This window comes from Ovis aries, chromosome 2 (genome assembly GCF_016772045.2).
Source record: "Ovis aries strain OAR_USU_Benz2616 breed Rambouillet chromosome 2, ARS-UI_Ramb_v3.0, whole genome shotgun sequence".
Lineage (NCBI taxonomy): Eukaryota > Metazoa > Chordata > Mammalia > Artiodactyla > Bovidae > Ovis > Ovis aries.
In genome coordinates, this window is record NC_056055.1 from 120,957,704 (window position 1) to 120,984,926 (window position 27,223).

The window sequence follows — 27,223 nt, forward strand, 5'->3', positions numbered from 1 at the left end:
GAATTTAGACAGATGGAAACGATAACCCTGTATGCGAGACAGCAAAAGAGACATAGATGTATAGAACAGACTTTTGGACTTTGTGGGAGAGGGAGAGGGTGGGATGGTTTGGGAGAATGGCATTGAAACATGTATATTATCATATGTGAAACAGATGACTAGTTCAGGTTTGATGCATGAGACAGGGTGCTTGGGGCTGGTGCACTGGGACGACCCAGAGGGATGAGATGGGGAGGGAGGTGGGAGGGGGGTTCAGGATGGGGAACACGTGTACACCTGTGGCAGATTCATGTTGATGTATGACAAAACCAATACAATATTGTAAAGTAATTAGCCTCCAGTTAAAATAAATACATTTATATTAAAAATAAATAAATAAAATATATAAAAAAGAAGTAACTATAATATAATATAATGTGGGAGTAATAACTACATTGCAGATGAACAATGCCTCAGAATTGTTACCACTGAAAAAAATTTATTTTGGTTTAAGGAAATACTAAAAATAATCTTGGGAGTAGTAAAATAAGAAAAGAAACAAATTCAAGTTTTGTAAAGGAGAGACACTAATTTTACATTTTATCATAAGAACAATAATAGCTAAATTAGGACTAGAAAAATAGAGATAGATGCATACATTATAAATGAAACCTATGTATATGTATATATATGTAACAGTATGAATGTAAGCTTTTAAATAACCATTAATTCCTATTTGAACATGTTTTGCCAGAAAATAGAAAACAAAGGCTGTCTAGTTAATTTATTAACATATATTAATGTAGTTTTATTTCAAAACAAAAACTAATTAAAAAAAATTAGAATATGCCCCTTTATACGTGAAATAGATGCAAAAATCACAATAAAATGTTAGCTACTGAAGTGGGAGAAGAGGTAAAGAACAAGCATAAAAAGGACAGACTCACAGGGAAGATTGTGACTATGAACAGCCCTAATGAGTGTGACTATTTCAGTACCTTGCACCTGCAATCATCTTTGCACATGGCTGACACCCTCATGCCATTCTTCTTCATTCAGTTGCCCAGGGTACAGGGAGTTCTGTGGCACCCTTATGGGGTGACGTCAGAGATGCTGCCCTCAGTACAGGAAAATGCAGAAATTCATTTCAGGCTAGAAAACAATACCTTGCACTCAATGGAGACACCTAGACTGGGACCTCCTGGCTACTCGGTGTTCCTTTTATTGTTTTTCCTTTGGTACCTCGTGGTAGCTATTTAGGTACTTTCTATGCTCATCAAGTCATATGCTCGGAGATAACTTTGCCTCTTACTTTACTGAGGTGACTGATGACAGCCTGTCCATATCCCCACTTTTTTTTTTCTATTATCTCCACTAGTCAATTGGACAATGATGATTACTCACTTTAAGGCTGAGATCCTAATAGCCAGTCATCAATCTCTGCCTACTCCCTTCACCATCTCTCTTATCTCAGAGGAACAGGAACATCTCACTCTCTACACTTGTGCTCTTTGTTCTAATTTAATCTCAGTTCTTTCCAGTTCTTGAGAATCAGCATCGTTATCCTCACTCCACCAAGAGATGAAAATCTTTAGAGTAAGAGATTTCTCTTTTAACTTTTGCCACAAAGTTTTTGAAATTCTGGCTACTTTTTTCACTGTGTCGTGTCCTCAGACCTTTTGAAATATCTTCTGATTTATATTTCAAAGAGAGACCTGACTAGTCTAATTGATGGATGGATATTGAAAGTAAGAGAATGAGAACTCAAGGACAACTACTTTCCTTTTTACTTTTAGCTGAGTAAATCATAGTATCACTTATGAAAAAGGGACACTTGGGGAAAGCAAAGGCTGGAAAGTGGAATCAAGAATTTTGTTTTGGAATTGCTAGTTCTTAGACATCTGTTAGACATCTAGGAAGAGAAATTGAGTGAATGGTTAGATATAGGAGTCTGTGACTGGCAGGCATGGTAGAAACAGAAATGTAATTTGTGAAGTAATCAGTTTATACATGATGACATCAGCTAGGAAGTGGATATAAATAGAGAAATGATACTTGAGCCCATGGGCATGCCAAATTTTATAAACTAGGCAGAATAAGAAGATTAAGCTGGGGGATGATTAAGAAACAGCCACTGAAGTCAACACTAAAACCAAGAAATTGTGCAGTTCTGCATCCAAATGGAGAATATTTTCAGTAAAAAAATAATAATAATAAAAAATAAATAATACTGACATGTCTACAAAGGGGAAGCTTGAGAAATAGCTATCAGTTTAAAAACATGGGAGATTATGGGTGACTTTTGCATTGTAGCTTCAGGGGTGAAGGGGCTAAGACAGCTTGATTGGTCCTGGTTCCTGACAGAACAAGTGAGGTAGTAAGACAGGAAGTGGAAAAACTCATGAAATTTCTTCTATAAAGGGAAGCAAGAAATAAGGCAGGACTTAAGGGTGATGAACTCAGAGAACAAGCATTTATTGAGTACTGTTGCATGTGTATTTAGCTGATGAGAAAATAACTTTAGTAGGAGAAAATTGATGACACAGAAAAAGAGGGGATAAATACAAGAACAAATTCCTTAAACAGGCAAAAAGGGATATGATCAAGTCCACAAGTGAAGTGACTTATTTAGATAAAAGGAAAGGTCATTCACTTATATTTGAAAGTAAGGTTTAGTCATTGGAACATATAAAAATACTTGGTAGTTCAGTAGATTGAGTGGTAAGGAAATATGGAATTTCTCTTCTAATTGCATATATTGTATCAGTTAAAATGCAGGTCCTTAGCCCTTAATGAGGAAGTGAACAGATGGAAGGATTAAAGAAGGGAAAAGAAGAAGAAAGGAGGGGTCAGAAAACAGTCATCTCAAAGACAAGAACAAATTTGAGTTGAATTTCCGAGCAATTTTAATGACCTGATGAGGACTGCAGTCTAAACATACATTCAGACTCTTCAGCATGGTCATATGAGTTTGTGCACATTATTTGTGCACTTGACCTATTTAAGAACTGAAGAGTACAGAACTGGAACATAAAAAATCTTAGTCCATGAGAATTGTAGAAGTAGCACGAGAAAATACTTTTAAGTAAGGTGTAAAAAGTTTAAAAATTTGTTGGGAAAAGCAGTCTCCTTGTAGTCCTTGACATTTTTAATATCTAAAAAGGAGACTGGAACCATGTGATATGAGTCCACCTCTTTATTTTGCACTTTTGTATCCTAGACATTGCTGTCAGGCACAACCTGGTAAGCTGACTCTGCTTTCAGATTAGTGCCCCGGAGGTGAAAAGTCTCACTTTATGATTTCTCTGTAGAAACATACACTTGTTTCTGGATCTGGTGCTTGCTTTCCTTTCATTATTCTTAACATATAAAAAGAGAAGTCACAAAAGCACAAGTTCCAGTTTTAATGACAACCAGATAGAGAAAAAATGAGTCTGTCCAGGAATAACAACAACAGTTGTCCCTAGCCTCATGCACTTAGAAAGCTAAGTGTGCCTATTAGAATATGCTAAATACTGTGGGTATGGGCTTCCTGAGGGTGCAATGGTAAAGAATCTGCCTGCCAGTGCAGGAGATGCAGGAGACATGGGTTCAATCCCTGGGGCAGGAATATCCTCTGTAGTAGGAAATGGCAATCCATCCAGGACTCTCACCTGGGAAATCCCCTTGACAGAGGAGCCTGGAGGGCTACCATCCACGAGGTCGCAAAGAGTTGGACACGACTGAAGCAACTTACCATGCACCATTATCTTTAATTTTAGGTTAAAACGTTAATTTACTGTATGTTATGATATATGTCTATCATACATAGAAACCGAGTACTTCAGTGGATTTGAAATGCCTTGATGCAATTTAAAATTTAGTCTTCTTCTTCCTAGCACATTCTAGCAGGGGTATCATCAAAGATAAAAGTAAACTGAGACAAGAAATAAGATGTACATATCCCTGATGTACCTTCTTTAACAAGTGCTGGGCAAAGGACACTTTACAAACATTGTGCTTTCAGTCATGGTATTAATACTGAGAATAATATTAATACAGAGATTAAGAAAGCTAAATTAAAATAAGCATTTTTTTTAATTAAAGGAATACTGGCAAAGTGTAAACACTTTTGAAGTACTGGATCCACTTAACTCATCTAATAGCATCCTTAGCAGATAGTCATTTAAGGATAAATATGCAGTATATGCACTATGACAAAGAAGCTGTCTTGGTGGAAGTGAAATCAAAATGCTCTTCTAAAGAGAAACAAATCTGGAGTTTTCTCATGTTTCCCAGTGCTTTTAGTTTCTATTAACATTCTGTTCTCATAATGCAAACCTTGTGTGACAATATACAGCCCAGATCATTCCTTTAACATTACACAAATGTGCTCACTCAGCAGTCCAACAGAAGTGACCGAATTGCTGTGAAAGTCTTCGATCATTTCTACCCCGACCTTAGCCAGGTAAAGTAAAACAACAATGTGTCTTTCCTCTGCAATGTATCATGTTTTTAAGATCATAAACCGTTTGAAGAAAATCAGTAGAAAATTAGTCTTCAAAAAATTTTAAATTCAGAAATCATCAACCAAAACAGAAAGTTAAGAGAAGATACCAGTGCTGCTTTTGTTTAAGCTAAAAAGAGTTACTGTATTTCACAGTTTAAATGAGCACATATACTCATTAGCTAAATGAGTGATTCACCATAAGGTAAAGGTAAAACTTCTTACTCTCGGGCAAAATTAGGAACTGAGTGAGGAAAATGTAGCTGCAGATTACTGATCTTCAGCTGGGAGACAAACAGTGCTTCAGACTGAACTTGAAATCCTTTTGAATAGTGACGTTGGGGCTCCCCAAACCTGGAGATTTCACCCTTGCTTCTGTTGGGTTCCCTGCTTTAGACTATGGAAGAACAACTCCTTCTCAAAGTTCAAGAAGTCCAAATATACCTACTAAACAGAAACATCTTTGTCTTAAAAAAGAAATCTTATGTCCTCATACCTTCTATTTCTTTCACATTAAGACATTCTGAATTGAAGAGAGTTAAAGAAAAGGATAGTTATACATTTTAGTCCACAGATGCACTGATTATTGCATTTGAGAAAAATGAATAATTGCATATACGTGCATTTATATACTGATTAAATATACACTGCATTCTTAATAATTTTAATAGTCATATTATATACATTAGTATTATTTTAGGTAATTGTGAATTTGCATGTATTAAATATGTAAACCATATATATTGCAATTTGGTTAGATTGAGAGAAATTGAATTAGCTGAAATCTAAATGCACACTTTTAGAAAAGAAGAAGGAAAGGAAATTGGAAGCAGAACAACTTTCTAAATACTTGAATGAATGAACAAAAGAAACTCTATCGAGGCAATCTGAGTTATTGCTACACTATACTTCCTTTAAATTCAAGCAAAACCAATGCCTCACTGAATTTGCCAATAATGTGGCAACAATTCATCTTGGTCATAGTCTTGTATAACATTTCCAGTGCGTTAAAGTGAAGTCGCTCAGTCGTGTCCGACTCTTTGCGACCTCATGGACTGTAGCCCACCAGGCTCCTCCCTCTGTGGGATTCTCCAGGCAAGAGTACTGGAGTGGTTGCCATTTCCTTCTCCAGGGGATCTTTCCGACCCAGGGATTGAACCCAGGTCTCCCACCTTCTAGGCAGACGCTTTAACCTCTGAGCCACCAGGGAAGCTCCAGGCAGATTCCAAGATTCTGAATCTTAGAATAGCAATGGGAATTGCTTTGTAGTCCTTCACATTAGCAGAAGTATATTTTCATTTGGTAGATCTATAGCAGAAATATCCATTTAAATTTTCTAGCTTTATTGTTGTGCTGCATACCCTATACTACACACATCAATCCATAGAAGCAATATATCTCACATGATTGTGCCATCTGTATTCTCATACTGTCATATGTTGAGTTCCATAATGCTGTTACTAGAAGTATCAGTTCAGTTCAGTTCAGTTCAGTTGCTGAGTCGTGTCTGACTCTTTGTGACCCCTATTTACTACCAATTAGTATTCATTTCACATAATTTCTTTAGTGAGAAAAATACATAGATATATAGGGAGGCAGGCCAAAGCTGAGGTTCCTGGAGAAAGAGAGATTCAATGGTGAGTATAGAAAAATACAAAAAAAAAAAAAATTACGGATGAAGAAAGAAAAAAAATAGTAAAACAAATTCTCTACCCCTGAGGTTAACTTCACTATATGACAAGTTTATCTGTAGCTAACTTTATTACATAAAAGCAGAGTTACTACAGGTTTAACATATTTTTGTAGGATAAATATTCTGTTTCTCTGCAAGGCTGGGGAAAATGAAGGTGGGAAATGATAGACAACTAAATTTGAGAATACTGTGTAATTCACCAAACATCTAGTGTGTACCTATTTTGTGTCAGGCTCTGGAAATCTAGTTGCTTTCATATATGTTCTTCTTTCATACAGCCATTCTCTGAAGCAGGTAATACTATTCATAGATGGGTATGCAGAGGTTCATATAGATTTTAAATATTCCCCAGATCAAACAGCTGGTAAGAGACACATTAAATATCTAACCCTAAATCTTATAATGGCAAGTTCTAGAAGAGTTTCACACAAATACCATACAAACATACCTTTGTATGGAATGGAAGGTAAATAGAGGATATTTTTCTCACATAAAATGCTTCTTTTTTAAAATTTATTCATTTTTTAGTGATGTGGGGAAGTAGGCTTTTTTTTTTCCTTGGATGGCAGAGCATAACTAAAATTGGGGTTACAAAGGAAGAAAACAATATGGGTCCTGATTGATTGCAATAATGTAGGTGAAAGAGTTAAACATATTTCTTAAAACTAGATAAGTTATAATTAGCAGTGCTGCCTTACATATGCTATCAAACATCCATCTAAACTTTTTATCACAGATCTTCTAGGATGCTTACAGTTTTCTCTTTCACCATTATAAGAGATCAAAATATCTGAGAAATTCTAGTATATCAGAATCCAAACCATATCCTTCTGACTTTACCTCTTATTTCAGAACTGACACAGACTACATGATCTAATATTTTTCAATTATATGGTTAATGTAGATATCTGATTTCTGCTTTGACATACTTGCATGAAAGGAAAACTATGACAAAACTAGACAGTGTGTTAAAATGCAAAGACATCACTTTGCCAACAAAAGTTCATATAGTCAAGAATATGGGCTTCAACAACAGTACGTGAATCAAGAAATTTCAGATGTTCAAGCTGGATTTAGAAAAGGTAGAGGAAACAGAGATCAAATTGCCAACATCTGCTGGATCATAGAGAAAGCAAGAAAGTTCCAGAAAAGCATCTACTTCTGCTTTATTGACTATGCCAAAGCCTTTGACTGTGTGAATCACAACATACTGTGGACCATTCTTAAAGGGATGCAAAATATCAGACCACCTTACCTGCCTCCTGAGAAATCTGTATGCAGGTCAGGAAGCAACAGTTAGAACTGGACATAGAAAAAGAGACTGGTTTCAAATCAAGAAAGGAGTATATCAAGGCTGTATACTCTCAGTCATGTGAAATGCTGGGCTGGATGAAGCTGGAATTATTGATTCCCAAGGGAAATATCAATAACCTCAGATATGCAGATGACACCACCCTTATGGCAGAAAGTGAAGAAGAACTAAAGAGCCTCTTGATGAAAGTGAAAGAGGAGAGTAAAAAAGTTGGCTGAAAACTCAACATTCAGAAAACTAAGATCATGGCATCTGGTCCCATCACTTCATGGGGACACGATGGAAACATGACAGACTTCATTTTCCTGGGCTCCAAAATCACTGCAGATGCTGCTTGCAACCATGAAATTAAAAGACACTTGCTCCTAGGAAGAAAAGCTATGACCAACCTAGACAGCATTTTTAAAAAGCAGAGATATTACTTTGCCGACAAAGGTCCATATAGTCAAAGCTAATGCTTTTCCAGTAGTCATGTATGGATGTGAGAGTTGGACCATAAAGAAAGCTGAATGCCAAAGAAGTGATGCTTTTGAACTGTGGTGTTGGAGAAGACTCTTCAAAGTCCCTTGGACTGCAAGCAGATCCAACCAGTCAATCCTAAAGGAAATCAGTCCTGAATATTCATTGGAAGGACTGATGCCTAAGCTGAAACTCCAATACTTTGGCCACCTGATGTGAAGAACTGACTCATTGGAAAAGACCCTGACGCTGGGAAAGATGGAAGATAGGAAGAGAAGGGGACAACAGAGGATGAGATGGTTGGATGGCATCACTGACTTGATGGACATGAGTTTGAGCAAGCTCCGGGAGTTGGTGATGGACGGGGAAACCTGGCATACTGCAGTCCACGGGATCGCAGAGTCAGACATGATTAGTCAACTGAACTGATCTGATGGTCTTTCCAGTACTCACATACAGTTGTGAGAGTTGGACAATAAAGAAGGCTGAGTGCCAAAGAATTGATGCTTTCTAACTGTGGTGCTGGAGAAGACTCTTGAGAGTCTCTTGGACTGCAAACCAGATCAAACCAGTCAACCTTAAAGGAAATCAACCCTGAATATCCATTGGAAGGACAATACTGAAGGTAAAGCTCCAATACTTTGGCCACCAGATGTGAAGAGCTGACTCACTGGAGGAGACCCTGATGCTGGGAAAGATTGAAAGCAGTAGAAGAGGGCAACAGAGGACGAGATGGCTGGATGGCATCATCAGTGCAATGGCCATGAACTTGGGCAAACTCTGGGGTATGGTGAGGGACAGGAAAGCCTGTCATGCTGCAGTGCTTTGGGTCAGAAAGAGCCAGACATGACTTGGCGACTGAACAAACAAACTGGCATTAACTCTATATTCCTATAGTAATATAAAGCGAAAGTCAAGTGAAGTCACTCAGTCGTGTCTGATCTTTGAGACCCCATGGACTGTAGCCTACCAGGCTCCTCCATCCATGGGATTTTCCAGGCAAGAATACTGAAATGGGTTGCCGTTTCCTTCTCCAGGAGATCTTCCCAACCAAGGGATTGAACCCAGGTCTCCCTCACTGTAGGCAGATGCTTTTACCGTCTGAGCCACTGTGATTCATAGTACTACGGTAACATCAATAGCTGATACTTTATGTTATGGTTTTCCTCATAGAAATAGATTTAAATTTTTTCTAAACCCAAATTAAAATTTTCCTTGTTATCAATGGTAAGAGAGTAAGACACATGTATAGGGCCATACCGTCTATGGGCATGATAAAAAGAATCAATGGGTTAACAGAGTAACTAGAATTCTTTCCTCGGTTTCATTTTCAGGGAACTCTAAAGAGTTTACATACCATATATTTGGCATTTAGTGCATGCCTGGCAATGAACTAGTGCTTTAAATACAGCATCTCATTTACTTCTCAAAATAACATTCTCCGAGTGCTAGCAATTCTACATGACCATATCTGGACTAAAGTAGCAAAATGATTTACCCAAATCTAAGTGTCAGTCAAAGTGACAGAGCTAGAGTCTTACTCTAAGTTGATGTGACTCATGGATATGTTTTGAATTTCCTACTGTACAGGGCTGACTCTCAGCTTGGATTCCTAATTATAAAACAGATTCCTTCTAAATTACCACCGTGGACAATGACAGTGCCATAGGAACTCTTAGTCCCAATGTCATTAGACACAGAGAAAGAAACACCAATACAGCATTAAGTAAAACCATGCTTCACTTACTTCATTTAAAAACATCAGAAGAAAATTAATTTTGACATTTACATATAAATTTAAAATGTGCCAGGGGCACCCTACCACTGTTTTAATTCCAAATATGTCTATTATTTTATTTTTTGCACAAAGAATTTAACCTCTGTAATTATCATCAGAAAGATAATTTATTGACATTGTAAAAATAAAGTAACATTTTTATTAGCTGACATTTGATATTTTTCACCTAGTTTTTTAAAGGCTATCTTTCATGATTTTAAAAACCAATGGTCATAACCTGTCAACCCATCATTGTGAAGTCGAACTCAAAATCTTTGCTTTTCAGTAAACAGAAGCCCTTTTAGATCTGTTGCATTATTTTAAACTTACAAAGCTCTATTGATCAGAGCTCTGTCAGTTCCAAATAAAGAACAAATCAATTTTAGTTTAAACAAGAAAGGTAGGGGCCTTATTGATTCATTTAACCAAATCAAAGAAAATAGAAAGCACAGTGGTTGGTACATAGCACTGAAGGTAAAGCAGACAGTATCAGGTCTCTTAGTTCATCATTTGAGTTAATATTAATTAAGAAAATAACTCTGAAAAATAAATATATTATATGTATATATATGTAACATATATAAAACTGAATCACTTGGCTCTATGCTTACCATTAAAAAGAAAATATATTAAAAGAATAGATAATAATTGAAGCAAAAAAAAAGAAAATGTGAACTATCAGGTTTCCTCTTTTCAGTATCTTTCTAGAAGATTCACTGCGGGTGACTGGGCCTGAAAGCAAACATACATGCAGTGCATGCCACACAGTGGAGCCTGAGTCTGAGCAAGAGCACCATTGGGGGGGTTTGAGCACTGTGGATTACTGGCCAAAACTCGCTGGCTTTGGAGGAGGGCAAAGCTTGGTTGCATTCCCAGCTATAAAATTTAGAGGGTAATTTAGACTAAATATCAACCATCCCAGACTTTAAACATGTTAATAACCATTCAATTTTTAATTAGGATTAAGTGAAAAAGCATGTAATAGAGCTTGAAGAAGATCTGATCTATAGCTATCACTTACCAAAAGAGAAATCTTGTGGTTTCTTCTAAATGCATGGATTCTGAGAGGATCAAACATATGGGCATGTAAACAATAAAGTACTATATAGATTTCAGTTATGCTATATTCATCTCCACACTTTGATGTACAGGGTGCCAATCCCAAGCTCCATCTGTCCCAATAGGGCTTTTCAATGCTATTCAAATGCATCTGCCCTCCGTGTAAGCAACCAGAGCAGAGGCCACTTCTTACATCTCCCTCTTCCCTTCCTAACACCATGCTGAGCACAGAGTGAGGGCCCAGCATACATCTGGGAACTGACTAACTGACCAGGATTAATTGATCATTAACAGAAATGCAAATTCCCAGGGAGGATATAAGTAGAATTTTATTTTTTCCCCACCAAAAATAATACTTTCTTTATTATTTAAGTAATAAAGTACATGATTATCAATGGTTTACTTTCAAGTTGATAACAAACAATTACCTGGATATCTTGAATACATACTAACTCTTGCAAAAATTATACTAAAAAGCTTGTGAATATTACTATTAATCAAAGTTTGTAGCCATAACCCACAACATAGGTGGTAAATTGAAGACAGGGCTCACAACAAAGCTGAAATACTACAATATTAAAATAAATACTTGAGTGTGTGTTTCCATACAAAATATTTATCCTTGAGGATTGAGGTATTCTACATGAGTAACTTTTCTGATAGTTTTTGTCTTTAGACAACTTGGCTTGTATCAGTTTCAGAATGAGACCTTCCCATAGTTACATTTGGGCTTCCCCTGAAGCTCGGCAGTAAAGAATTCATCTGCAGTGCAGGAGTTATGGGTTCAATCCCTAAGTCAGGAAGATCCCTGGAGGAAGGCATGGCAACCACTCCAGTATTCTTACCTGGAGAGTCCCATGGGCAGAGAAGCCTGGCAGGCTACAGTGCATAGGGTTGCAAAGAGTTGGACACTACTGAAGTGACTGAGCACAGCACACATAGTTACGTTTGGTAGCAGAGAGGCTTGAGAGAAGCTTCAGTAGTTAGATGCTGCCCTCAGATCAATGCAAAATCACTTCTACAACTTCCCCCCAAATAGATATGCTTCTAGATAATGAACATGGTGAACTATGTTTCTTTATCTGCTCTGGCTTATAGAAATCTTAGAATCTGTATTTGTGGCTCAATTTGAGCAAAATACACTAGCCCTTCAGGAAATGCATTTATAAAACAGTTCACTTCAGTTTCACTTACCTTGTTTATCCCCTCTGTATTATTTCCTCACTTTTAAATTCTCTTAGATATTATGGTTGCACGTTTTTTTTTAAACTAAGATATGCATAAATGAACAAGATATAAATAAATTCCTTTTCCTATCATCTAATGCTACTTGATGCAAGGCAGTTTCATTTCATTACAGTTTTCCTGCATCACTTTACTCATAAACAGTGCTCAATATAGCCTCTAATATTTTGCATTCTACTTTTTATCATTTCTTTTCATGACAAAGTTTGAATATCTGCTACAAAATTTTTTAAAATACAGAGATACAGAAAGGCAAAAGATAGAAATCCCTCTCCCCAGTTTAACTACCATTCCCTTCTCCCTCTTTTTCTGTCGTCTCTTCCCCCTAGAACCACACCTTGAAGATCATGCCAACCACCGGAAAATGGCTTGGTGGAGAATGTTACAGAACACATGCACACAAACATTTGTATGTATCTGTAGTCTTTCTTTCACTTGTCACATCTCTAAAGGTCAATTATTGCCCAAATGACATCAGCAAGATGGTGGAACAGGAGCCCTTCCTACTCACATTGCCCTTCAATAACAACAATTTGACACAACAGTACTTTTCTGGGATCTTTGGGATCCAGCCTCAGGCTGGGAGCAGTTCTGCTCTCCTAGACAACTGCCAGGAGTCACATCTGTCTGCCCTGGCAGGCTGGTGCCTCAAACTCAGTGCTACACAGACCCTGCAAAGGTCTTGTAACTTGGTTCTTGCTCCTCTCCACTATAGCCCGGGAATGCTCTTGCCACCCAGCAGTGGGGCAGGAGACACACTTGTCTGTGCCCTGAGGCAAGCCCACCGACCTCGATTCTGCTGCAGAGCCTGAAATGGCCCAGTAACTTGAATTCAGTCCCTCTCAGTCACAGGCCAAAGGCAGTCCTGGCCACCCATGGACCCCCACCCCCACCCCCCCATGCACACAAAACACCACTATGAGACACCTCTGTGTGTCCCCAGAGCTAGGCCTTTTGTTGGTGGATCTGGAAGCAGCCCTTAACCTGGGTCTAGCTCCTTTCAGTTGCCTTCTAGGAGTGGTTCTGCCTGCTCAAGGAATTGGAGGGAAATTAGCCCACCCATGTGCCAGGAGGAAGGCCCTTGGTCCAGCTTAGGCTATTGAAGCAGCCCAGCTCCAGCCCCACTGTGCCCCAATCCAGAGGCGCTCCCACCCACTGAGGAAACTGGCAGGAAGAACGCCCATCTGTGTCCCTTGAAGCACCTCCATGATTTAATTCTAGTCCCTATCAGCAAATCACAAAGGAAGACAGAAAGAGAGGGAAAGGAACAAATGGAAAAAATTAACTACAAACAAATCAGAAAGTAACAAAATGGTGACAGTAAGTCCATACATATAAATAATCACTTTGACATTCCAACCAAGCAGTACAGAATGGATTTAAAAGGGATTTAAAAAAATAATAATAATCCAATATCACGCTACCTAAAAAAGAATCACCTAGCTTTAAGGACACACATAAGATGAAAGTGAAGGGATAGGAAAACATATTCCATGGAAATGGTAACCAAAAGAGATTCATGCTGGCTACCCTTGCATTATTTTTTTAATATAAATTTATTTATTTAAAGTGGAGGTAAATTACTTTACAATATTGTATTGGTTTTGCCATACATCAACATGTATCTGCCACAGGTATAAACGTGTTCCCCATCCTGAACCCCCCTCCCTTTTCCCTCCCCGTACCATCCCTCTGGGTCATCTCATTGTACCAGCCCCAAGCATCCAGTATCATGCATTGAACCTGGACAGAAGACTCATTTCATATATGATATTATACATGTTTCAATGCCATTCTCCCAAATCATCCCACCCTCTCCCTCTCCCACAGAGTCCAAAAGACTGTTCTATACATCTGTATCTCTTTTGCTGTCTCGCATACAGGGTTATCATTACCATCTTTCTAAATTCCATATATATGCATTAGTATACTGTATTGGTGTTTTTTTCCCCTTACATTAGATAAACAAGATATCTCTCTCATTCAGTGTAATATTATTCACAAAGGTGAAGATATAGAAACAACTTAAGTGTACAGATGGGTGGATAAGAAAAATGTGGTATATGTCTATGATGGAATATTACTCAGCCATTAAAAAAAACAAACAAACAAGAAAATCTTGCCCTTTGTGACAATATGGAGGAACCTGGGGAATATTATGCTGAGAGAAATAAGCCTGACATAGAAAAATAAATACTGCATGATCTCACTTAATGTGGAATCTAAAAAAAGCAAAACTCATAGAAACAGAGAGAATAAAGGTGGTTGTCATAAGCTGGGGCATCATGGAAATGGAGAAATGCTGGTCAAGTATATCAACTTTCAGTTATAAGATAAATAAGTTATGAGAATCTAATGTATAGCAGGGTAACTACAGTTAATAATACTGTATTGAAAAGTTGAAATTTGCTTAGAGAGTAAATCTTGTTTGTTCTCACCATTAAAAGAAACCAATTATGTGAAACGATAAATGTGATAATTAGTTTGACTGTGATGATCACCTCATAATATATACATATATTAAATCAAGTTGTTCATATTAAACATATGCATTTTTTTGTCAATTTACCTCAATAAGGATGGAGAGGAAAAGATCAATTATCATTCTACTATATAGATACACTATAGTTTATTTAACCAAAAATCATTTAATAATTTTTTTGTTGTTGTTGTTCAAGATAAAGGATGTTATTCCATCCTAAAAGAGACCAGTTCTGGGTGTTCCTTGGAAGGACTGATGCTGAGGCTGAAACTCCAATACTTTAGCCACCTCATGCGAAGAGTTGACTCATTGGAAAAGACTGATGCTGGGAGGGATTGGGGGCGGGAGGAGAAGGGGATGACAGAGGATGAGATGGCTGGATGGCATCACTGACTCGATGCACATGAGTCTGAGTGACTCCGGGAGTTGGTGATGAATAGGGAGGCCTGGCGTGCTGAGATTCATGGGGTTGCAAAGAGTTGGAAATGACTGAGGGACTGAACTGAAAGGATGTTATAAAGACATTCTTGTATGTATGTCTTTGCCCGCTTAAGAATTTTTCTAGGATAGTTTTTTTTTTTCCCCCTCTAACTTTAATTTAATGGTTCTAATTTGCTAGCTGACAGGAACTTGGAGAACCAAGCTGATTAGAATGCCCTATGAAATGATAAATGTGCTTTAAGTGAGGGGATGAAGATTTCATCATTAGTAAAATTCATGAGTTTTAGACTCCAATCTTCATGAAATCTATGAGAGAATAGTTATCATTCAGAGAAGAGTATAATTTAAAGCTGATAATTTAACTGTAGTGCTAATTTCAGGAAATAATTTAGTGTTTCTTTTAAAAAAAGCATTCCCTCCAAACTTTTAAGTACATTTGATTTCTGAAAATTTATGGAATATATACTATTTGTATAAATGGAGGGATTTTATGCTAGATTCATTTTTTATATTAAGTAACAGGACTTACTAAAATGACATTAAAGACACATAGCAATAATATATGATTTTAAGCATTGTACAAAGTTAGCATGGCTGAACTCACATTTATCTTGGTCTGACAACATGACTCAATGAGTTTTATCTATTTACCTTTATTGAGACTATTGTTCATGCAACTTTATTTTGTGCTTTTTCCATATCTTACTATATACTTTTTGTTTCCTCTTCCTGTCCCATCCCATGGTTAAATGAATTATTGTTCTCAATTCTCCACTCTTTTGTTACGTGATTATATACAATGGAGAGTTCCAAAGAATAGCAAGGAGAGATAGGAAAGCCTTCCTCTGTGATCAATGCAAAGAAATAGAGGAAAACAACAGAATGGGAAAGACTAGAGATCTCTTCAAGAAAATTAGAGATACCAAGGAAATATTTCATGCAAAGCTGGGCTCGATAAAGGACGGAAATGGTATGGACCTAACAGAAGCAGAAGATATTAAGAAGAGGTGGCAAGAATACACAGAAGAATTGTACAAAAAAGATATTCAAGACCAAGATAATCACGATGGTGTGATCACTCACCTAGAGCCAGACATCCTGGAATGTGAAGTCAAGTGGGCCTTAGAAAGCATTACTATGAACAAAGCTAGTGGAGGTGACGGCATTCCAGTTGAGCTATTTCAAATCCTGAAAGATGATGCTGCGAAAGTGCTGCACTCAACATGCCAGTAAATTTGGAAAAGTCAGCAGTGGCCACAGGACTGGAAAAGGTCAGTTTTCATTCCAATCCCAAAGCAAGGCAATGCCAAAGAATGCTCAAACACACACAATTGCACAATTGCACTCATCTCACACACTAGTAAAGTAATGCTCAAAATTCTCCAAGCCAGGCTTCAGCAATACATGAACCGTGAACTCCCTGATGTTCAAGCTGCTTTTAGAAAAGGCAGAGGAACCAGAGATCAAATTGCTAACATCCGCTGGATCATGGAAAAAGCAAGAGAGTTCCAGAAAAACATCTACTTCTGCTTTATTGACTATGCCAAAGCCTTTGACTGTGTGGATCACAATAAACTGTGGAAAATTCTGAAAGAGATGGGAATACCAGCCACCTGACCTGCCTCTTGAGAAGCCTATATGCAGGTCAGGAAGCAACAGTTAGAACTGGACATGGAACAACAGACTGGTTCCAAATAGGAAAAGGAGTACGTCAAGGCTGTATATTGTCACCCTGCTTATTTAACTTCTATGCAGAGTACATCATGAGAAACGCTTGTCTGGAAGAAGCACGAGCTGGAATCACGATTACCGGGAGAAATATCAATAACCTCAGATATACAGATGACACCACCCTTATGGCAGAAAGTGAAGAAGAACTAAAAACCTCTTGATGAAAGTGAAAGGGAAGAGTGAAAAAGTTGGCTTAAAGCTCAACATACAGAAAATGAAGATCATGGCATCTGGTCCCATCACTTCATGGCAGATAGATAGGGAAACATTAGAAACGGTGTCAGACTTTATTTTTTGGGACTCCAAAATCACTTCAGATGGTGACTGCAGCCATGAAATTAAAAGACGCTTACTCCTTGGAAGGAAAGTTATGACCAACCTAGATAGCATATTCAAAAGCGGAGACATTACTTTGCCGACTAAGGTCCGTCTAGTCAAGGCTATGTTTTTTCCTGTGGTCATGTATGGATGTGAGAGTTGGACTGTGAAGAAGGCTGAGTGCCAAAGAATTGATGCTTTTGAACTGTGGTGTTGGAGAAGACTCTTGAGAGTCCCTTGGACTGCAAGGAGATCCAACCAGCCCATTCTGAAGGAGATCAGCCCTGGGGTTTCTTTGGAAGGAGAGATGCTAAAGCTGAAACTCCAGTACTTTGGCCACCTCATGTGAAGAGTTGACTCATTGGAAAAGACTCTGATGCTGGGAGGGATTGGGGGCAGGAGGAGAAGGGGACGACAGAGGATGAGATGGCTGGATGGCATCACTGACTCGATGGACGTGAGTCTGAGTAAACTCCAGGAGTTGGTGATGGACAGAGAGGCCTGGCGTGCTGCGATTCATGGGGTTGCAAAGAGTGGAACACGACTGAGTGACTGAACTGAACTGAACTGAACTGAATACACAGCCCTTGACATACCCTGAAAGAGGCTGGCTTTAGGGCTTGCGTATGTGACTCAAATTAGCCAATGAAATGTTGGAAGATGAAATTCAAGAAGCGACCTGAAATGAAATGTTCTTGCACAATTATTATTTTTTTTAACTCTGATTTGTCCTGGACAAGATTTTATAACTCTAGGTTGAGTTTCCTATACTATGCTCAGTTCAGTTCAGCCGCTCAGTAGTGTCTGACTCTTTGCAGTCCCCATGGACTGCAGCATGCCAGACTTCCTTGTCCATCACCAACTCCCAGAGTTTACTCAAACTCTGTCCATTGAGTCAGTGATGCCATCCAACCATTTCATCCTCTGTTGCCCCTTCTCCTCCCGCCTTCAATCTTTCCTAGCATCAGGGTCTTTTCCAACTAGACAGTTCTTCGCATCAGGTGGCCAAAGTATTGGAGTTTCAGCTTCAGCATCACTCCTTCAGTGAATATTCAGGACTTATTTCCTTTAAGATAGACTGGTTGAATCTCCTTGCTGACCAAGGACTCTCAAGAGTCTTCTCCAACACCACAGTTCAAAGGCATCCATTCTCCGGTGCTCAGCTTTCTTTATAGTCCAACTCTCACATCCATATATGACTACTGGAAAAACAATAGCTTTGACTAGACAGACTTTTGTCGGCAAAGTAATGTCTATGCTTTTTAATATGTTTTATAAGTTGGTCATAGCTTTACTTTCAAGGAGTAAGCGTCTTTTAATTTCATAGCTGCAGTTACCATCTGCAGTTATTTTGGAGTCCCCCCAAAATAAAGTCTGTCACTGTTTCCACTGTTTCCCCATCTATTTGCCATGAAGTGATGGAACCAGATGCTATGATCTTAGTTTTCTGAATGTTGAGCTTTAAGCCAACTTTTTCACTCTCCTCTTTCACTTTCATCAAGAAGCTCTTTAGTTCTTTTTGCTTTATGCCATAAGGGTGGTGTCATCTGCATATCTGAGGTTATTGATATTTCTCCCAGCAATCTTGATTTCAGCTTGTGCTTCATCCAGTCCAGCATTTCTCATGATGTAGTCTGCATATAAGTTAAATAAGCAGGGTGACAATATATAGCCTTGAAATACTTGTTTCCTGATTTGGAACCAGTCTGTTGTTCCATATCCAGTTCTAACTGTTGCTTCTTGACCTGTATACAGATTTCTCACACTTGTAGTATATATTAGAATTCCCTTCCCTGCATTTTTAAGCCTGGAATTTATTACCTAATGATGACTTTTCTCCTACCCAAGACCCTATACAGACATGTGTGCAAAATTACTTATCTGGATCAGAGAATAGGTTTTGTTTTGTTTTGTTGTTTAAACTCATTTTCATAGTGGGATCAATTCTCAAGTTTTATGTATGCAGCTGGATGTCAGCTCCCTTGTTTTAAGCAAGTCTAAGCCTATATCTCTGGGCTTTCCAGGTGGCGCTGGTGGTAAAGAACGCTCCCGCCAATGCAAGAGACATAAGGGAGGGAAGTTCTATCCCTGGAGTTGAGAACAGCCCCCTGAAGGAGAGCATGGTAACCTACTCCAGAGAGAATTTATTGCCTAGAGAATCCATGGACAGAGAAGCTGGCGGACTACAGTCCATAGGTTCGCAAAGAGTTGGACAGAATTGAAGGAATTTAGCACATATGCATGCAAGCCCATATTTCTACCCCAGCATGAATTTCCCCTTTCTTTCTTCAGAATTTGTTTGTGTGCTCAAACACTTTTTGGATATCTACTGTGAAATGAAATATTTTCTACTTCATGCTCTACCAGTAAACAATCCTTTTCTATATGCAAATTTATGAATGCAGGTGAAACAAAGTCAGCTATTTGGAAGCCATCAGCTACTTCCTCCCAAAGAAGCACTGAGGAGCAGGGGGAATCTGAGAGGCCACCATCTACCACATTTGCCATCTCTTTCAGTAAACAAGGAATTGGTATCTGAACAATAAAGCAAGCAGTAGCTAGATATCTGGGCTAGATGCCCCAGATAGCTAGATGCATAGGAAGGAAATGATTTCAGCCAGCCCAGACACTTGCGTCTTCTTATCCATGTTGTTGTTGAGTCGATCAATCCTGTCTGACTTTTTGTGACCCCATGGACTGCAGCATGTAAGACTTCTCTGTCCTTCACTATCTCCCAGAAGTTGTTCAAACTCATGCCAGTTGAGTTGATTATGCCTTCCAACCATCTCATCCTCTGTTGTCCCCTTGTACCATCAATCTTTCCCTGCATCAGGGTCTTTTCCAATGAGTCAGCTCTTCACATCAGGTGGCCAAAGTATTGGAGTTTCAGCTTCAGCATCAGTCTTTCCAATGAATATTCACAGTTGATTTCCTTTAGGATTGACTGGTTGATCTTGCAGTCCAAGGGACTCTCAAAGAGTCATTTACAACACCATGGTTTGAAAACATCAATTCTTTGACACTCAGCCTTCTTTATGGTCCAACTCTAACTTCCATACATGACAACTGGAAAAATCATAGCTTTGACTATAGGGATCTTTGTTGGCAAAGTGATGTCTCTGCTTTTTAGTACGTTGTCTAGGTTTGTCACAGCTTTTTCTTCCAAGGAGCAAACATCTCTTAATTAGAAGATCATTAAATCTCTTCATGTGAGAGATTTGGTGTTCTCTTAATTAACAGTAATCTTTTAATATACAGATTATCTGCCCCTTGCTGCAAACTTGTATATAGCCTGGCTCCTCCCTTGCCTCCTAGGAGTCAGCTCTCTCAGGGTCACCTGAGATACTGAATCCCAGGCTGGAGTCCTAACATTCCCACCAAATATAACATAACTGTCAACTTTTAGGTTGTGGATATTTCTCTATGAAATAGAGGGAGGAGTCAGTCAACATTAGTTTAGCTTGATATTTACCCAAAGTCACTCAAATAACCTTTACCTTATTAGCTTATTTGAACATAGTGTAAGCAAATAAGAGCCATGGAAAGTAACAGCAAAAAGTTAGGAAGAATAACAATATCATCACAATTCATTCTCACATTTGGAAGGCACCTGACAAAAAACCCACTGAGCATAGCTGAGTAGTTTCACCTGTTTTCATTAGACAATTATTTATTAAGACCCTATAATAATTTGGGGATTCCCAGGTGATTCGATGGTAATGAATCTGCCTGCAGTGTAGAAGATTCCAGTTCAATCCCTGGGTCAAGAAGATCCCCTAGAGGAGGAAATGGCAATCCCCTCCAGTATTTTTTCCAGGAAAATCCCATGGACAGAGGAGCCTGACAGGTTACAGTCCATGGGGTCACAAGGAGTAGGACATGACAGAGCACACAGCACACATCATACTTTGTACTCAAATCAAAGAGAGTAGCTTTCAGGAGATGACAGTTCACCAAGAAAGATGGCTCAGTTGGTAAAGAATCCACCTGCAATGCAGCAGACTGCCTACAATACAGGAGACTTGGGTTTGATCCCTGGGTCAGGAAGTTCCCCTGGAGAAGGAAATGGTAACCCAATCCAGTATTCTTGCTTGTAAAATCCCATGGACAGAGGAGCCTGGCAGGCTACAGTCCATAGAGTCGCCAAGAGTCAGACATGACTGAGCAAGTAAACCACCATCACAAATAACAGAGAATAAAGCTATCAAAAGAGACAAGTACCTAAAGCAATACAAGAGAAGATCATTCCAGCTGAGAGGAAGTGATATTAGGATGTAATAAATGATGTATATTTGGTTTTCATTCTGTAACCGGGCACAGAGCTCCTGAAGCCTTTGGTATTTCCTGAATGCTAGGGATGAGGGGAGTGTCTTTTGTTATTTGTAATAAGCTCCTCTCTACCAAACCAGAGTTTATGTCAATAAGATGACTGGAGGAGAATGGGGGCTCCTTTCAGAGGATTAGATTAAAGGGTTGAAACTTTCAGCCCTACTCCCACCTCTGAGAAAGGGACAAAGGCTACAGATTGAGTTCAACGAGTGACCAATGATCTAATCAACTGTGCCTACATAGCCGAATCTCAGAAAAACCCTCAACAAAGGGGTCTGAAGAGCTTCTGGGTTGGTTGTCGAAATGCATCCATGAGCCTGGAAACTCCAGAGACAGAAGTTCCTGTGTGCAGAACCCTGTGGACCTCACCATGTGCATCCCTTCATCTGACTACTCACTTGTGTCCTTTAAAATATCAGTCATAATAAACTGATAATAGTAAGTAGACTGCTCTCAAGGGTTCTATGAGCAAATTATTTAATCTGAAATCTCCCAATTTATAACAATCTGAGATATGTGATCAACTTCTGCAGCTGGGGCAGTCTTGTGGGACTGTCCCAATAGCCTGTGAGAATGTGTGATAAAAATATGTAGACATTGACAGAATTTACTTAAATTGGAGGACATCTAGGTTGTGTCCACCAAGAATTGGAGAATAGATTGGTATGGAAACACTCATACTCATCATTTGTCAGATATGTTTTGAGTAGAAGAAACAGTATTTTTCCTTTTAAAAGGACAATGAAAATAGGCTTTAAAGAAATCACCCCTTCTTTCTCCCTCTTTCCCTGCTGTCCTTCATTTTTTTTTCTTCCTTTTCACAAATATTTACTGAGCATCTTCTCAATTTCCAGGCATGAATATGAATGCTGAGAAAATCAGTTGAAGAAGACAAACTACCTGCTCTTCTGATATTCTCAGGCAGGTTGTTCAGTCATTCAGTTGTGCCTGACTCTTTGCAATCCCATGAACTGCAGCATGCCAGGCTTCCCTGAGCCTTACTATCTCCCAGAGTTTACTCAAACTCATGCCCATTGAGTCGGTGATGCCATCCAACCATCTCATCTTCTATTGTCCCCTTCTTCTCCCACCTTAAATCTTTCCTAGCATCAGGGTCTTTTCCAATGATTCAGCTCTTCGCATCAGGTAGCCAAATTATTGGAGCATCAGGTTCAGCATCATCAGTTCTTGAAAGGAATAGTCACAGCTGATTTCCTTTAAGATGGACTGGTTTGAACTCCTTGCAGTTCAAATAACTCTCGAAAATCTTTTCCAGCACCACAGTTCGAAAACAATTCTTTGGCGCTCAGCTTTCTTTACAGTCCAACTCTCACATCCATACATGACTACTGGAAAAGCCATAGCTTTGACTATGTGGACTTTTGTCGACAAAATCTCTGATATTTAATATGCTGTCTAGGTTGATGATAGTTTTTCTTCCAAGGAGCAAGTGTCTTTTATTTCATGGTTGCAAACACAATCTGCAGTGATTTTGGAGCCCAAGAAAATCAAGTCTGTCACAGTTTCTATTGTTTCCCCATCTATTTGCCTTGAATTAATGGGACTGGATGCCATGTTCTTAGTTTTTTGACCATTGAGTTTTAAGCCAGCGTTTTCACTCTTCTCTTTCACTTTGATCAAGAGGCTCTTTAGTTATTCCTTGCTTTCTGCCATAGGGTAGTGTCATCTGCATATCTGAAGTTATTCATATTTCTCCCAGCAACCTTGATTTCAGCTTCTGCTTCATCCAGCCTGGCATTTCTCATGATGTGCTCATCTTCTAAGTTGCATAAGCAGGGTGACAACATACAACCTTGATGTACTCCGTTCCCAATTGGGAACCAGTCTGTTGCTCTATGTCCGGTTCTAACTGTTGCTTCTTGACCTGCATACAGATTTCTCAGGAGGCAAGTAATGTGGTCTGGTATCCCCATCTCCTTAAGAATTTTCCAGTTTGTTGTGATCCACACAGTCAGAGGCTTTGGCATAGTCAATAAAGCAAAAGTAGATGTTCTTCTGGAACTCTCTTGCTTTCTCTATGATCCAACGGATGTTAGCAATTTGATCTTTGGTTCCTTTGCCTTTTCTAAATCCAGCTTGAACATCTGGAGATTCTCGGTTAATCTAATGTTGAAGCCTCACCTGAAGAATTTTGAGCATTACTTTGCTAGTGTGTGAGATGTATCCTTATCCAGCCGAGGGTATAAAGAATGAAAACCCCAGGTTGGTACATGCTCAACATGCTACTGAAAAAGGGCGGAGGAATAGCTCCAGATGGAATGAAGAAGGTGAGCCCAAGTGAAACAACACCCAGTTGTGCATGTGTATGGTGGAGAAGTCAAGTCCAACACTGTAAATAAGAATATTGCATAGGAACCTGGAATATTAGGTCCATGAATCAACGTAAATTGGAAGTGGTCAAACAGGAGATAGCAAGAGCGAATGACATTGACATTTTAGGAATTAGTGAACTAAAATGGATGGGAATGGGCAAATTTTATTCAGCTGACATTTTATCTACTACTGTGGACAAGAATCCCTTAGAAGAATTGGAGCAACCCTGATAGTCAATGACAGACTCTGAAATGCAGTACCAGATGCAATCTCAAAAGCAACAGAACAATCTCAGTTCATCTCCAAGGCAAACTATTCAATATCACAGTAATCTAAGTCTATGTCCGAACAACAAATGCCAAAGAAGCTGAAGTTGAATGGTTCTATGAAGACCTACAAGATCTTCTAGAACTAACACCGAAAAAGGATGTCCTTTTCATAATAGGGGACTGGAATGCAAAAGTAGGAAGTCAAGATATACCTGGAGTAACAGGCAAGTTTGGCCTTGGAGTACAAAATGAAGCAGGGAAGTTTTGCCAACAGAATGCATTAGTCATGGCAAACACCCTCTTCCAACAACACAAGAGATAACTTTTGGGCAGGGGCATAATTTTAGATTGCAGATTTAGAAAAAGAAGATAAAATGGCTTTGAGTAGAAACGTAAGTGAAGTGAGCTAGTAAGTCAAGGAACTTCTAGACAAAAGCAAGAGGAAAAAGCAAGTCTGGCACTTTGAAAAATAGCAAGGAAGCCAGTATGCAGAGGTTGAGGGTAAGAAGGAAAGTGGTAAGGACAGAGGTCAGCAGGCCAGATGCTGCAGGGCTTCGTAAACATGGTAAGTAGTATGGATTCTGTTCTAAGTATATTAGGAATGCACTGGAAAGATTTAGCAAAATAGCTGATAAGACTCGACTTTTTATTTAAAAGTTGTCATTCTGACAATAAATGGAAACTAGACTGTTGAGGTGAGGGAATGTGGTACAAGAGCAGAAGCAGGGAGGCCAAGCAGGGGCTGTGAGAAATGACAGAGGAAAGAGCCGGTTGTAAGGAGTCAGGCACACAGAAGTAAAACTTGGTCAAATTGTGCATGTATTTTGAGGATAGAACCATAAATTCTTACTAACAGATGGACTGCTGGGTATAGTAGATTTGAGAGAAAGTGAGATTATCAGTGATCTTGATGGGAAAAAACAAGTGAGGAGCAAATCTAGGGATAAATTGTGAGTCAAAGTTTCTCTTTTGACACTTTCTAAGCAATTACATTTTACAGTCCTGTGATAATATTACTACTAACTTGGAAAAACTCTTAACAAATAATCTTAAAGCAAATACCCTGCTTCGGTTCCTTTCTTCATGCCTGAGGCTAGCTCCAGTTAGAACAAAGGAAGAGGCTGGGTGGCAGCGCAGCTCATGTACCACTTTTCTTTTTTCTAACCACAAAAACCAGCGAGTGCAACATCTTAAATACGCAAGATGCTTATTCTTCATGTTGGTTTGATCCCTTCCTGACAGCACTATGAAGAACTATATGGTACAACCATCGTTATATTTAAAAATATCCAAGTCAGTGTTAAAGTAACAAAGCTTATGCAATTGATTGGACTATCTGGCAGATTTAGCTATATGTGTGTTAATAAGATCTAATTTATATGTGACCTAAAAAATCCTTCTATATTATTCAGTATTTAAATTGTTGAGATTTTCATTCTTACTTTTTTTACATTTATCAATTGACAGAGCAAATTCTTAACACATGTCTTAGCGTCCAGCATCAATTTGCAAACCTACTGTTTCAGTTAAAATAATTTTATTTTCTTGAAATAATAAAATATTTTTATTTAAGGTAGATTAAACATAATGGTTATAAAATTTAAAAAAATCTTCCAAAATACCCATATAAATTGATGTTTTATTTTAAATCCTTCACTCGCTGGGGCAAAAAACACAACAAAAAGCATTTCTTACCAGCTAGAAAGTATATCTGCTTCACAGGTAATGTGCAGGCACCATGCTGTGTGCATCTGGAGAGTTAATATCTGTTTCCGGATAATAAGATTCAAGAAACTAGCAGATAACCTTTGATCTCAAAACTGCTAAACATCCTTTTAAAGAGTTAACTGTTTTTGAATTCTTCTTTGTCTCTTATGCTGATGTAACTTACAACTCCAAGAACTTTAATTGCCAAGCAAATATTGAAGCCGAAGTGAAAAAGAAATGCTATTTCACCTCTAAATAGAACAAACAGATGATACCAAAGTATAATCAATTCTAACTTCAACTTGATATGTGCAACTGCCAATTAGATCATGTGGGCTCTGAATTTTAAAGAGGTCTGAAGAACAGTTTCAAAAAGAATCAGTAAATTTAGCTCTTAATGCTCTTCTTTCTTCGGGTACAAAATGTAGCCTAAAAAGCATATTTCCTCCATTTCTAGAAAAGATTCTGAGACATTGCTTTGTATTTGTACTATCAGTTAACAGATATTAATATTGTTGCTCAGTCGTACAGTTGTGTCTTCATCGCCCTAATGCATAATATGAAAAATTTCATTCAGTGGTGGTTTTCATATATTAAAAACAAAGATATATTAGAAATGTCATTCAAGCAGAACTGCTATAGAAAGTTTGCTAAAAGAAGGCAAGTCTATGAGGAATAATGCTGTGATTCAGGTAAGTAATCACTTCTTATTTTTATTGCAGAACAGTCAAATTTTATTGTGTTCTTACCTATATGCCAAGAGCTAAGCCTTCCCTGGTGGCTCAGGTAAAAAAGAATCTGCCTGCTGTGCAGGAGACCCAGGTTCGATCCCTGGGTTGGAAAGATCCCCTGGAGAAGGGAATGGCAACCCACTCCTGTATTCCTGCATGGAGAATTCCATGGTCAGAGGAGCCTTGCAAGCTATAGTCCATGGGGTTACTGAAATTTGGGGATGTTCCCGGTGGTCCAGTGGCTAAGGCTCCATGTTCCCAATGCAGGGGGCCTGGGTTTGGCCCCTGGTTTGGAAACTAAATCCCACATGCTATAATTAAAGAGTTCACATAGTGCAACTAAAGATCCCACATGCCACAACTAAGACCCGATGCAGCCAAATAAATAAATAAAAACAAATATTTTTAAAAAGACTTTTTAGAAGAGTTTCTGGATGTGGGTTAGCAGTCCTGGCTTAGCTCTGTCCACAGATCTATCTGCCCTTCTCATACCTCATATTGGGCTTCCCTGGCTTAAATAGTAAATAATCTGCCTGCAATACAGGATACCTGGGTTCAATCCCTGGGTTGGAAAGATCCCCTGTAGAAGAGAATGGCAACCCCCTTCAGTATTCTTGCCTGGAGAATCCCATGGACAGAAGAGCCTGGCAGGTTACAGTCCATGGGGTCACAAAGAGTCAGACACGACTGAGCAACTAAGACTTCCATGCTTCACAAGGATATACAGCTAGAGACAGAAGTATATAGCTTTTCTTGAAGTACTTTCTGATCAAAGAAAGTATTCTTTAAAATGTTTTCTTTATGAAGACTATTTGTAGAGAATGCTTGAGCGTGTGCCCCAACACATGTGCAAATTAATATATGTACATAT

General features: G+C 38.7%; 1 protein-coding gene across 21 annotated transcripts in view; it reads right to left on the bottom strand.

The window, feature by feature from the left end:
- GULP1 (GULP PTB domain containing engulfment adaptor 1) overlaps window positions 1-27,223 on the bottom strand; it is a 328,660-nt gene that overhangs the window by 134,597 nt on the left and 166,840 nt on the right. The gene's annotated exons all lie outside the window — the stretch shown is intronic.